Source organism: Canis lupus, chromosome 24, assembly GCF_011100685.1.
Source record: "Canis lupus familiaris isolate Mischka breed German Shepherd chromosome 24, alternate assembly UU_Cfam_GSD_1.0, whole genome shotgun sequence".
Lineage (NCBI taxonomy): Eukaryota > Metazoa > Chordata > Mammalia > Carnivora > Canidae > Canis > Canis lupus.
In genome coordinates this window covers 18,591,588-18,606,252 of record NC_049245.1, presented here as the reverse complement: position 1 = coordinate 18,606,252, position 14,665 = coordinate 18,591,588, and the positions used below count along the sequence as shown (strand labels likewise).

General features: G+C 40.4%; 1 protein-coding gene across 5 annotated transcripts in view; it reads right to left on the bottom strand.

The window, feature by feature from the left end:
• The window catches only part of UBOX5 (U-box domain containing 5), a 42,282-nt gene that overhangs the window by 12,989 nt on the left and 14,628 nt on the right, over positions 1 to 14,665 (bottom strand). The window contains exon 1 of one of the 5 annotated variants that reach the window (XM_038571765.1): positions 5,790 to 5,924. The exons of the other annotated variants lie outside the window; for them this stretch is intronic. The gene's annotated coding sequence lies outside the window, so the exon portion shown is untranslated. Of the gene's footprint in view, positions 1 to 5,789; positions 5,925 to 14,665 lie in introns of those variants that run through there. 5 annotated transcript variants of the gene reach the window in all.

Here is a 14,665-nt window from a genome sequence, read left to right as displayed (position 1 = left end):
TGTACATGGACAATTTACAACTTTGGGTTTTTTCCCCTCTTACTTAGGTCAGGTTTTCTTTTTCTTTTTTTTTTTTTTGGTCAGGTTTTCATATCATTCATTTTTTTTTAAGATTTTATTTATTTATTCATGAGAGACACAGAAAGAGAGAGAGAGAGGCAGAGACACAGCAGAGGGAGAAGCAGGCCCCATGTAGGGAGCCCGACGTGGGACTCGATCCTGGGTCTCCAGGATCAGGCCCTGGGCTGAAGGCAGTGCTAAACCGCTGAGCCACCCGGGCTGTCCTGTATCATTCATTTTTAAAAAATCAATTCTCCCAAACCTAAATTAATGTAGCCATGCTCTACAATGTAGAATTTTGGAAACTTTGACTACTCCTTCCAACATCAAGACTCAATTTTTTTTTAGATAAGGTAGCCCTCTATTTAAGCGTCTTACCTCATGAGGCTCCTCATGAGGCTCCTCCTTTTTAAGAGGTTGTTAATACCATTAGCCAAATATTAACATATATGAACTTACATCTGACCAGACATAGCTTACTTGTTCTCTTGGTAAGATAGCACTTACCAAAATCTAATTTGAGAGAATATTTACAGAGACTATTCAGTCCATCCACATTAAATTCTTTGTAATGGGAGCCTAAGTGGCACCTGGAGTTTCCTGCTTGGCCCTCTTGGTGGCTGCTGCACTCATAACACACACCACCATTTGACACACTCCTTAGCAATGTGGATTCCCAGCTATAGCAAAGATAAATGTAACACAGTAATAAAAATTTAGTGGCCTATCTGAAAATTCATAGGACACCAGGGTGGCATGACACATCAGCTGGGAATCATAATTTTGGTCTCTATAATGTATCCTCCCACTGGGCTGCTCCTCAGGGCTGTATACTGGACCAAATAACACAAGGAATTTCACTCACATCTCATGTTCAAATCCCATACACAGGGCATCTGTCTCTCAGAGTAAATAAATAAAATCTTAAAAAAAAAAAAAATCTTAAAAAAAAAAACAAAAACAAAAACCAAAAAACAAATTCCATACACAACCATCACCACACTCCTGGCCCCACCACAAATAGCTTTATCAACTATTCACTTTCTGTGTGGCCCAGTAGCAAGGAATTTCATAAGAAACACCTCTAGGAAGCTGGCTCCTTTTTTTAAGTTATCAAGATGATCATTCTTTACTCTGCATGATATCCTCTCTTTGAGACCCATGAGAAAATTCTCTCTTTGGTCTCAATACTAGGAAAAGTTGTTTCTTCAGTTATTTTCATGTCATAATGTATTTACATCATGAACACTATCTCAAAATCATTATGGAACAAGATGGAGTAAAATTAACAAACCATTCTTTTTGGTAAACATTTAGTCTGCTGGCAACTTTTTACTATTATAATATTAAGATAAAAATCTTGGGGCACCTGAGTGGCTCAGTCAATTAAGTGTCTCCCTTTGGCTCAGGTCATGATCCCAGGTTCTTAGGATGGAGCCCAGCTCAGCAGGAAGTCTACTTATCCCTCTCCCACTGCCTCAACAACCCCCAACCCGCTCATGCTCTCTTACTCGCTCTCTCAAATAAATAAAATTAAAAAAAAAAAGATATAACAATTTTAAGTCAATTTTTTAAAAAAGATTTATTCATTTATTCATGAGAGACAGAGAAAGTAGAGACATAGGTAGAGGGAGAAGCAGGCTCCCGACGGGGAGCCTGATGTGGAACTTGATCTCAGGACCCAGGGAACCAACCTGAGCCAAAGGCAGATGCTTAACCACTGAGCCACCCAGGTGCCCCAAGTCGATTTTTGTCTTAATACAATTTTGACTTTTTTTCTTAAGATATCCAACATATTTCTTGTTAAGGTGGCTATTTATTAATAGGATCCTTTTATCCCATTAATTTTTCTAACCAGTTTTGCTATATAGAGGAAACTTTTTCACTTGTGTACCTATGATGTGTTCAATTGATTTTAATAGATTTTCAGGTTTCTTTTTGCGGGGGGGGGGGGGGGTTCTATAATCTCAATAATAATTAGAGCCTCTTTCTCAAAATGGTAATCCTTCTCTCATTTTACCTCATTAGCTAGAACTTCCAGAATTATATGAAATAATAATAGAGTTGCCATACTTGTTTTGTTCCATTAGAAAATGCTTCCAGTGTATCATCTTTGAAATAATGCTAATTGAAATATTCTTTTTATGTTAATAAAGCATTCTAACTTTCAGAGTTTTTTTTTTTGAAAATCAGGGATATGCTTTGAATTCTGATTTTCTCTATATATTGAGTTTTATTATTTTTCTTATCTGACAGACTAATGAGAGATAGCACATGTTTCTAATTTTAAACCATCCTTTTATTCCTAGGATAGGCTCTATTTGGTTGTGGCAGATTGTTCTTCAAATGTTTTTCAAATTCTACTGAATTTGATTGCTCATATCTAATTTTAGATGAGATATTATTGCACATTCATATAACATTTATAAGCCCCATGCTAGGCACTGGAATATAGAGATAAAAATGAAATGGTGAGGTGGTGAAACTATTCTGTATGATATTGTAATGGTAGGTAGATATGTGACATTAGGCATTTGTCAAAATCCACAGAATCAACAACACAGTGATCCTTGATGTAAATTATGAACTTCAGTTAATAATAACGTATTAAGAGGATCCCTGGGTGGCTCGGTGGATTAGCGTCTGCCTTTGGCCCAGGGCGTGATCCTGGAGTCCCGGGGTTGAGTCCCTGCGTGGGGCTCCCTACATGGAGCCTGCTTCTGCCTCTGCCTCTGTCTCTGCCTCTCTCTCTCTCTGTCTCCCATGAATAAATAAATAAAATCTTTAAAATAATAATAATAATAATAATAATAATAATAATAATAATGTATTAATATTGGCTCACCTATTATAACAAATGTACCACACTAATGCAAGATGCTAGTAATAGAAGAAATGACATGCAAGCAAGAGAAAGTATATGGGAATTCTTCATATTATCTGCTCACTTTCTCTGTAAACCGGAAACCATTCTAAAAAATAATGTTTTTTTTTTTCATTTTAAATCTTTTTTTTTTTTTTAACATTTTATTTAAGTAATCTCCATGCTCAATGCAGGGCTCGAATTCACATGCCCAAGATCAAGTCGGTTGCTCTACCAATTGAGCCAGCCAGGTGCCCCTAAAAAAAAAAGCCTATTAATAATAAGAATGGGGAGAAAAGTGACTGAAACAAATAAAAAACTGGAGATCAAATTGAAACAAATGAGTGTGCCATGTAAGTGACAGACTATTTTAAAACACATTACAAATGATAGTATCTGTTTCTTTGACAAATAGTGATATCCAAACACTATAGGATTCTATAGGACTCTGGTTGCCATCAAGGTCTTTCTGTGATCTTATCACCTCTGATTCCAATACCCCTGATCTTTTAAGGTCAAGTTCCTCCTGCCTTAATGCTTAATCCAGAAAAAAAGAATGCTTCAACATATGAAAATGCAGACAGCCTCACCCAGGAAGACTCTCCTCAGCCCTGCCTGAGAAATGGCCGTTTACCTGAACTCTTGCAAATACTTACAGTACTTACTTATATATTTACTCTAGTAAATATGTACAAATGAGAGCTTCTTTTCCAAATTTGGCATCTAAATAAAAGAGAGACTGCATCTGAGTATAAATTGAAGGCCATGGATCATGGCTAAAGTGCCCTGCAGTTCAGACAAGTAGCCTGGAGCCAGATAATTGAAGCATTACAAGACAGCAAGATAATACAGGTTTATAAACAGATAAGACACAAGTCAATTTTCATTACGAAGATTTTTTTCCTTTTTTAAACAAAATATTTCAGATAAAAAAGAATATAGTAAACACTCTTATATCCACTACCTAGATTTAGCAGATATAAACACTGCCACATTTGCTTCTCATTTCAGTATTAAGGACAAAACTGAAAAGATACCAACAAAAATCATCACTATTCCCATTTCCTTTCCTTTTTTACCAAGAGGTGAACTCTAATCTGAAGTTGGTGTCTCTCATTCAAATCAGTATTGGTAAGTGTGTATCTATAATCAATATGTAGTAGTCTTAGGTATATTTTTTAAGATTTTATTTATCTATCCGAGAGAGAGAGAGAGAGAGAGAGGCAGAGACACAGGCAGAGGGAGAAGCAGGCTCCATGCAGGGAGCCCAATGCGGGACTCAATCCGGGGACTCCAGAATCACGCCCTTGGCCAAAGGCAGGCGCTAAACCACTGAGCCACCCAGGGATCCCCCAGTCTTACGTATTTTTAATGTACCTTAAGGATATACCATGCACATCATCTTACAACTGGCTTTTCCATTCAGCATTATCATTCTAAGGTTTTCCATGTTTAAATGTGGGTATCTGGTTTATTCATTTTAAAATTTTCATAGTATTTTTTTTCAAATTTTATTTATTTGAGACACAGAGAGAGAGAGAGAGAACATGAGTGGCAGGAGAGGGGCAGAAGGAGAGGAAGAGCAAGAAGCAGGCTCCCCATTCAGTAGGGAGTCTGATGCAGGGCTTGATCCTAGGACCTCAGGATCATGACCTGAGCAGAAGGCAGATGTTCAACCAACTAAGGTACCCAGGTGCCCCCTTCGTAGTATTCAGTTACATGACTAAAACAGTTTATTTTTTCATTGCTTTTTTATGTACGTTTATAATTTTTTACTATGAAAAAAATGCTGTAATAAATATTCTCTACAAGTTATCTTGTGAAAAAAAGAAGAAAAGGAAAATAAAAAATAAATGAAATGAAATGGTCTTGTCCTCAAGTCTTGAGGCATGATGGACCTCTTTTCAACAGTGACTATGGAATATAAGTTTGTAACAGAGCTTTCTGCAAATGACATTCAGTGTAGGGAAGGATGGCCTAAGTGAATGTTATCAATTTGTGGTTTTGAAATCAAGTTATGGGTTGAAGAAAAGAAATATTAACTGGAAGAGAAGATAAAATATCGAAGTGTACATAATATGGAAAACTTATGAAATTATTTCTTAGGATTTCAAGTAATCGCTACACCCAACATGGGCCTTGAACTCACAACCTTGAGATCAAGTAGTATGTTCCACCAACTGAACCAGCCAGGAGCCCCTATTTTATGAAACTTCTGCTTCAGTTTTATACAAATACATATAAGAAATTATATACTAGGTTCAATATAAAATTTTTTAATGTGGCTCCTCATGAAAAAAAATGGATAAACACTGGCCAAAAGTATACCCAGAATTTAGGGAAGAATTCACAGGAGTAATGTTTGAACTGGAGACAACAAAGAACATGTCTGACCTCATGGACAACTCTGAAATGGGACTTACTACATACTAATGAACAATGGACAATATGTACTTGACATGGGAGTCAGGAGGCAGAACAGGAGCAGAGGAAGGACACTAAGACAGGAACCAGTAATAGCTAAAGCATAGAGATGGGACAGTGATGTTGGTTTAGGAAATGCTGAATATACCACTTAGCTTCTTAGAAGGGGAGGAGGAGGCAGGGCCAGAAAAGCAGATGCAGTCAGATGAGGAAGGCAGTGAATCTTACACCAAGGGGCTTCAGGCTACTTTACCTGTGGTCTGAGGTAGTATTTTTCTCCCAAACTGCAGATCAAGAAGCAAGAACTCACATTACTGAGACATACCAGAATTTTTTTTTTTTTAATGAAGTAGAATAGAGTCGGAGGGCACCATACATAAGGATGGGCAGTGTTTTGTGAAACTTTTGTTTCAGTATAATTGAAACTATATTTCTAGGGTACCTGGGTGGCTTTGTTGATTAAGGTCCAACGCTTGGTCTAGGCTCAGGTCAGGATCTCAGAGTCCTGGGACTCCATACTCAGCAGGGAGTTTGCTCATGGTTTCTCTCTCCCTCTCCCTCTGCCCCTCACTCTCCTCTCATGTGCATGCATGCTTTCTCTAAAATAAATAAATAATTTTTTTTAAAAAAGGGAACTATATTTCTATCTATTATTCTGATTTTTTTTTAAGTAATCTCTACACCCCACATGGGGCTCAAACTCACAGACCCCAAATCAAGAGTCACATGCTCTATCACCTGAAACAGCACCATTAGTCTGGGTTTTGATGTAAAAAGCATGCCTTTCTTTCTTTTTTGTATATTTTTTAAATTGGAGTTCGATTTGCCAACATATAGCATAACACCCAGTGCTCATCCCGTCAAGTGCCCCCCTCCTCAGTGCCTGTCACCCAGTCACCCATCCCCCCGCCCACCTCCCCTTCCACTACCCCTTGTTCGTTTCCCAGAGTCAGGAGTCTCTCATGTTCAGTCACCCTCTCTGATATTTCCCACTCATTTTCTCTCCTTTCCCCTTTAATCCTTTTCACTATTATAAAAAGCATTTCTTACTGAGGACTGTGATTTTAAAAAAAAGTTTGAAAGCTACTGGACAGAAGGAAGTCACAGAAGGCTTATAACCAGGGAAAGAAATGACACTAATGAAAAGGCTGCCATTAACCTCCTAGATGACAAAGCAATTCTGAACCACTTAGAGGCAATTCACCCTTCAAGGAGTTCCCACTATCTTTTTGTTCTACATGAGGGGCTATCTTTGCAAATGGCTTCCTGAAGGCATCAAAGTATACAGTACCAAGAAATACACTAGCAATCTCAGTTTCTCCCTGGGCATTTTCTTCCTTTAATATTTTTCTTTTTGAGGGAAAGGTGTCTAAAGAGGAAGAAGGAGGAAAATGAACTATGTATAACATATTATTGTCTCACAAGGATTTCAAAAGTACCTTCAAGGAAAAAAAAATTTTTAAAGTAAGCTATCTCCGATGTGGGGTTCAAACTCATGATCTTGAGATTAAGAGTCGTGTTCTCTACCAACTGAGCCAGCCAGCCAGCCTGAAAAAATATTTTACTTTTCAAGATTTTAATTAAACTTTTTATTTTGGCAGCCCCGGTGGCGTAGCAGTTTAGCGCCACCTGCAGCCCGGGGCGTGATCCTGGAGACCCTGGATCAAGTCCCACGTCGGGCTCTCTGTATGACGCCTGCTTCTCCCTCTGCCTGTGTCTCTGCCTCTCTCTCTATCTCTATGAATAAATAAATAAAATCTTTTTAAAAAAATAAACTTTTTATTTTAAGATCATTGTAGATTCATGTGCAGTTGTAAGAAACAACACAGAGATCCCATGTACCCTTTAACCAGTGTCGGTTACCAGTAACCACACTTTAACCAGTAATTGCATAGCTACAACACAGTGTGTCACAAGCAGGAAGCTGACAATGACACAATCCATGATCTTACTCAATTTCCCAAGTTTACATGTACTTAGTTAGGCATGTGTGCCTATATGGATTCAGTTCTATGCAATGTTAACACATGTAGAGACATGTATAATCACCACCACAGTCAAGACAGAACAGTTCCATCACAAGGATCCCTGGTATTGTCCTCTAAGAAGCCTTTTATTTTATTTTAAAGATTTTTTTTAAAGATTATTTATTTATTTATTGAGAGAGAGAGAGAGAGAGAGGCAGAGACACGCAGAGGGAGAAGCAGGCTCCATGCAGGGGGCCTGACGTGGAACTCGGTCCCGGGTCTCCAGGATCACACCCTGGGCTGAAGGCAGCGCTAAACCGCTGAGCCACCGGGGCTGCCCTAAAGATTTTAAGTATTCTCTACATCCAATGTGGGATTCGAACTTACAATCTCAAGATCAAGAGTCACATGTTCTACCCACTGAGCCCCTAAATTCAACTCTATTATCACAGAAGTCTTAAAGTTCTTTACCCAGAACCTAAGGCCAGAACTAGGTTCCTGAGGCCAACTCAAGAGTCCAGTGAATCCGTCTACCCACATTGTAAGAAACACTTCAGTGACACATTTATTCTTGGTATACCTGATACTTAAATGATAAATATGACTATGTAGAAAAACTGTAAAAGTATATATAAAATTTAAAAAAGAACACAAAATAGTATAAGTATTATGATCACATATCTGCTAAAAATCTGTATCTAAGAGTGTGCCTCGGTGGCTCAGTTGATTGAATGTCTGACTCTCTGATTTCAGCTCAGGTCACGATCTCAGGGTCCTGGGATCAGACCCATGTGGGGCTCTACTCCAAGCTGGGAGTCTGCTTGAGAATACTCTCTCCTCTCCCTCTGCCCGTCTCCTCCATTTGCCCACACTCTCTCTCAAATAAATAAATAAATCTCTTTAAAAATCTATCATATACATGAATAGTTTGGGAGCAATGGTGCCCATGCAGAAATTTAAAATAGGCAACAGATTTAGAGTGATGGGCCACACTGTTTTTCCTTTTGTGTGTTTAAAGTACATGTAAGTAGTTAAACAATCGGACTAGGTTCCTGGGGTTGCAGGATGATACCAGAGAGGACTGAGCGTATAGATATAATGCTCTAAAAAAAAAAAAAAAATGCTCAGAGTATTTCTTGCATCTGACAGTTCCTACAGGTCTGGATGGCCAGATAGAGACAGACCTTTCTCCTTTGCCTCCCTGTACACAGGCTGAATAAGGGAAAGTTCAAGGGAAGGGTTGAGAAGGGATACAGAGGTAGGGTGATCAATCTTCTGGTCTATCCAGGATTGAGGGTTTTTCCAGAATGTGGAACTTTCTGTGCTAATACCAGAAAAGTCCCAGGCAAACTGGGACAAGTTGGTCATCTTTTCTGGAAGGTTTCTATCTGTGCTTCCTTGTAGCTTGAAGCAGCTAAGTAAGCCTTTTTGTGGTTGAGGACCCAGAACATGGGGGTAAGGAGTGTGGGGGGATGATTTAGAAGAGAATAAGGTGACCATGACACTTTCTGAACACCTGAGCATCCATCTTCCTTTGGCCTAAAAAGAAGTTGCCACAGCTGAGTTATACAACCGGATTTCTGAGTCTCACAAAAATGTAATGGAAAGTAATTCTGGCAGATACACATATTTTAAAGACTAGGCTCAAACAGGTTACAGAGGGAAAAAAAGAAGAAAAGATTACCTGTCAAATAAGAGAAAAGCATTTAACCTCAAAGAGTGGGTGGAATACCAATGCACTGAGCAATTTTATAAATTGGGCACTTCAGCTTTTAAAGAAGAACAATACTTCTTATAATTTCTAAATTGAGTTACTTGTCCATCCATGAAAAAAATGTGACTTGTGTTCATTTTTCTTCGAGCTGGTTAAAATGAAAGACAGCTGTCCTAGCACATCCCACACAGTCATCCATCAGTGAGAGGTGCACAGAAGACCAGAACAGAGGTGTGTGCACCCAGAAGCAACTTGCAATCCTATATGGTTGGAGCCCATTCACCCTTCAATGGCTTAATATGTGCACGGCTCTCTGCTAGGCACAGGTAGGCACAATTTTTACTCTTAAGAAATCATAGGCTTGGGGTGCCTGGGTGGCTCAGTGGGCCATCTGCCTTTGGCTTTCTTGCATCTGACAGTTCCTACAGGTCTGGATGGCCAGACAGAGACAGACCTTTCTCCTTTGCCTCCCTGTATGCAGGCTGAATAAGGGAAAGTTCAAGGGAAGGGTTGAGAAAGGTTCAAGGGAAGGGTTGAAAAGCATCTGCCTTTGGCTCAAGTCATGATCCCAGGGTCCTAGGATGGAGCCCCACATCAGGTTCCTTGCTCAGTGGTGGGCCTCCTTCTCCCTCTCCCTTTGATCCTACCCCTCTTCTCATGCTTGCTCTCTCTCCCTAATATATACATAAAATCTTAAAAAAAAAAAAAACCCTCATAAACTCAAATCAAGGCACAAATGGGTCTCTTAATTTTAAGAGACTCACAGTCTCAAAACAAAGAGATAAACAAAGGGTTTTGTTTTGTTTTTTTTTAAAGATTTTATTTATTCATGATAGACATAGGGAGAGAGAGAGAGAGAGAGAGAAAGAGACACAGGCAGAGGGAGAAGCAGGCTCCATGCAGGGAGCCCAACGTGGGACTCCATCCTGGGACCCCAGGACCATGCCCTGGGCCAAAGGCAGGCGCTGAACTGCTGAGCCACCCAGGGATCCCCTAAACTAAGGGTTCTAATACCATTTACTCACCACCTTAATAGAGTCAGCAAAATTCTATGGGACGCCAGGTGGAGTAGCCATGTTCTTCATGTATAAATGTGACCATTGGACCTTATTCCATCTGTTCTCACCTCTCTCCTGAATGCTTATCTCTGACTACTGCTGGACCCTCCTCAACATGTAAGTCTCTTCTGTCCTCAACAGTGTCCTCAAAAAAACTTTGCCTTGGTGCTGAGTTTTTCTTAGTGTTGCCAACTTGGCAAATAAAAATAAAAACTGCCCACTTAAATCTGGAAATCAGATGAACAATAGATTTTTTTCTTGAAGAATGTCCTATGGGGCAGCCCCAGTGGCTTAGCAGTTTAGTGCCGCCTTCAGCCCAGGGTGTGATCCTGGAGACCCAGGATCGAGTCCCAGCATGGAACCTGCTTCTCCCTCTGCCTGTCTCTCTCTCTCTCTCAATCTCTGTATCTCTAATAAATAAATAAATACATAAATAAATCTTTTTTTTTTTTTAGATTTTATTTATTTATTAATGTGAGACACACACGGAGGGGGAGACAGAGAGACAGAGAGACAGAGAGACAGGCAGAGGGAGAAGCAGGCTCCATGCAGGGAGCCTGATGTGGGACTCAATCCTGGGTCTCCAGGACCACCCACCAGGCTGCAGGCGGCGCTAAACCATTGCGCCATGGGGGCTGCCCTAAATAAATAAATCTTAAAAAAAAAAAAAAAAAAGAATGTCCTATGTACTATCTGTGACATATGCTAAAAAATTATTTATTGCACATTCAGAAAACTAAGAACAGAAAGGAACTTCCTTAACATGATAAGGGTATTCATGCGAAACCCACAGCTAATATATTCAACGGTGAAAGACTGAAAGAATCCTCCAGAAGATCAGGAACAAGAGAAGGATGCCCACTTTTACCACTTCTATTCAATTTCATATAAGCAGCTCAAGCCAGAGAAAGTAGGCAAGAAAAAGAAATAAAAAGGTCTCCAAAGCAGAAAGAAGAAAAACTACCTTTATCCACAGATTATATGATCCTGTATATAGAAAATTCTAAAGAATCAACACATACACAAAAACTCTTATAGCTCGTAAAAGAATTAGGCAAAAATGCAGGACAAATCATTCATATTTCTAACCACTTGTAACAAGCAATTCATAGAGATGTTAAAACAGGGGTGCCTGGGTGGTTCAGTTGGTTAAGTGTCTGTCTTTAGCTCAGGTCATGATCCCACGGTCCTAGGACCGAGCCCCACATCTGGTTGCCTGTTTAGTGGGGAGCTTGCTTCTCCCTTGCCCTCTGCCTGCTGCTCTTCTTGCCTGTGTTCTCTCTCACTCTCTCTTCCCCAGTCAAATAAATAAAATCTTAAAAAAATAAAAGAAAAAAAGTGAAAATAAAACTTCCATTTATAGTAGCATTAAAAATAAAAATACTGGGATGCCTGGGTGGCTCAGTAGTTGAGTGTCTGCCTTAGGCCCAGGGTGTGATCCTGGAATCCTGGGACTGAGTCCCACATCGGACTCCCTGCAGGGAGCCTGCCTCTCTCTCTCTCTCTCTCTTTCTCTCATGAATAAGTAAATAAAATCTTAAAAAAAAAAAAATACTAAGGAATAAATGTAACTATGGGAGAGCAAGAATTATACACCGAAAACTATAAAATGCTGCTGAAGGGGATCCCTGGGTGGCTCAGCAGTTTAGCACCTGCCTTTGGCACAGGGTGTAATCCTGGAGTCCCCGGATCGAGTCCCACATCGGGCTCCTTGCATGGAGCCTGCTTCTCCCTCTGACTGTGTCTCTGCCTCTCTCTCTCTGTGTCTCTCATGAATAAATAAATTAAATCTTTAAAATAAAATAAAATGCTGCTGAAAGAAATTAAAAAAGACCTAAATAAATAGAAAGACATCTCCTGTTCATGGATTAAAGACTCAGTATTGTTAAGATTGAAAGATGCTAAGGGTGCCGGGTTGGTGCAGTGAATAGAGCATGCAACTCTTGATCACAGGGTCATGAGTTCAAGCGCCACACTGGGTGTGGAGTCTACTTAAAAAGAGAGACGGAGGGATCCCTGGGTGGCGCAGCGGTTTAGCGCCTGCCTTTGGCCCAGGGCGCGATCCTGGAGAGCCGGGATCGAGTCCCACGTCGGGCTCCCGGTGCATGGAGCCTGCTTCTCCTTCTGCCTATGTCTCTGCCTCTCTCTCTCTCTCTCTCTGTGACTATCATAAATAAATAAAAATTTTAAAAAAAACATTAAAAAAAAAGAGAGACGGAGAAAGAAAAGAAAGATACTAAGCACTATTAGTCATCAGGGAAATATGAATCAAAACCACAATGAGATACCACTTCACACTCACTAGAACAACTATTTAAAACACACACACACACACACACACACACACAAAGTGTTAGCAAAGATGTGGAGAAAGTGGAACCCTAATACATTGCTGTTAGAAATGTAAAATGTTATTGCCACTGTGGAAAAGCCTGGCAGTTCTTCAGTAGGTTAAATATCAAATTAACATATAACCCAACAATTTCATTTGTAGGTATATATCCAGAGTACTAGAAACAGGCATTCAAAAAAATATGCCACATCAATGTTCATAACAGCACCAGTCACAATAGTCAAAAAAGTGGAAAAATGCAGTGTCAATCAACTGATGAATGGATAAACAAGATAGGGTATGTCCAAACAGTGGACTATTATTCAGCTATACGTAATGATGTACTGGCACATGCATAACATGGGTGAATCTTAGTAACATTATACTAAGTGTAAGAAGCCACATACTGTAGGATTCCACTTTTTGGAAATATCTAGAATAGGTAAATCCACAGAAATGGAAAGCAGATAGATAGTTGCCAGGGTCTGGGGAGAGGGGTACACGTGGAATCTTTGCTTAATGGGCATGGAGTTTTTTTGGGGGGTGAAAAAAATGTTCTTGAACTAGACAGTGCTGATTGGTTGCACATCATCAATGTACTGTCACTGAATTGCACACTTGAAAAGGCCAATTTTATCCGTATTTTACCACAAAACATTATTACTTATCTGAAATTCAAATTTTTTTTAAAGATTTTATTTATTCATGACAGACAGAGAGGCAGAGACACAGGCAGAAGGAGAAGCAGGCTTCACACAAAGAGCCCAATGTGGGACTCAATCCTGGGACTCCAGGATCACGCACTGAGCCGAAGGCAGGCCCTAAATGGCTGAGCCACCCAGGTGTCCCCAAAATTCAAATTTAACCAGGCATTCTGTATTTTTTTTAAATTTTTATTTATTTATGATAGTCAGAGAGAGAGAGGCAGAGACATAGGCAGAGGGAGAAGCAGGCTCCATGCACCAGGAGCCCGACGTGGGATTTGATCCCGGGTCTCCAGGATCGCACCCTGGGCCAAAGGCAGGCGCTAAACCACTGCGCCACCCAGGGATCCCCGGCATTCTGTATTATATTGGCAATCCTACTCCCACTCTGTATCCTGCTCAAGGTTTCCCTTCTCTTCAAAGGTTCTCAAGGAATTGCCCCAACATTTGCAACCCATTCCTTAATTCTCAATATTCAACAGGTGTGCAGTCTGGTTTTTGCTCTGACAATCCAATTCAAACTGCTATTGTTAATGTCATCAGTGATGACCAAGTTGGAGATTTTTGGTTCTTGCCCTCACTGCTCTCTCCCTAGCAACTGACATGGTGCAAATCCTCTCCTTTCCTATTGGCTTCTGTGCAATGAAAGGTTAACTCGGCAGGTTTGGGGCGGGGGGGGGGGTTCAAACCCTGCACATTCCCAAAAAACTGGTCCTTTACTAGCTCCTTGGAGATCATCTCTAAGCCCTTGGAACATCCTTCCTGTTAAGACTGTCTGCATACACCTGAGACCTTGAGCTACACCAGACAGCTTACACTACCAATGTGATTTATGGTGGGGGCTTGGGCATGTCAGTTGGACCTCTGAAGGGGCTGGGGACTGAATAACTAAGGCCAGCCACGTGGGCACTCCATGCCTACATGACTCCCCCCTCCCCCAATAAAAACCCTGCACAGGCTCAGGTGAGCTACCCTGATTAGTAATATGGATAAATGTTGGCAAATATCACTGTTGGGATGAAATTAAGACCTGCCCATGTGACCGCACTGGAAAAGGACAACTGAAAGCTTGTACCTGGTCTCTCCTAAACTCTACATTATGTGCCTTTTTCCTTTGCTGATTTGAATCTGTATCCTTTCACTGTAATAAACCATAACTGTGAGTATAACAGCTTTTACAAGTTCTGTGAATCCTTTTTGTGAGGGTAGTTTGAGGACCCTTGACAAACTTGTGTTACCATTTTCCCTAAGTGTGGTTATTTCTTCTTTTTTTATCTTTACCACTGGGTCCCCTTCGCTTTGCTCTCCCTATAAATGCTGGTATTCTTTCTATTCTTGGTTATCTTTTCTTCCCTGATCCCCAAACTGCAATAACATCCTATCCACCTGTCCAGGCGATTTCACTCACTTGTGGTTCTGCCACCTGCCCAGATCCCCATCTGAGACCTCAGCCTGGCTATTTCTGCCTGGAAGCTCATCTTAGAGGTGACCAGGTGAGATTAACTAACCCTCTACCCAAACACCTTTCCTGCTTTGGTTCCAA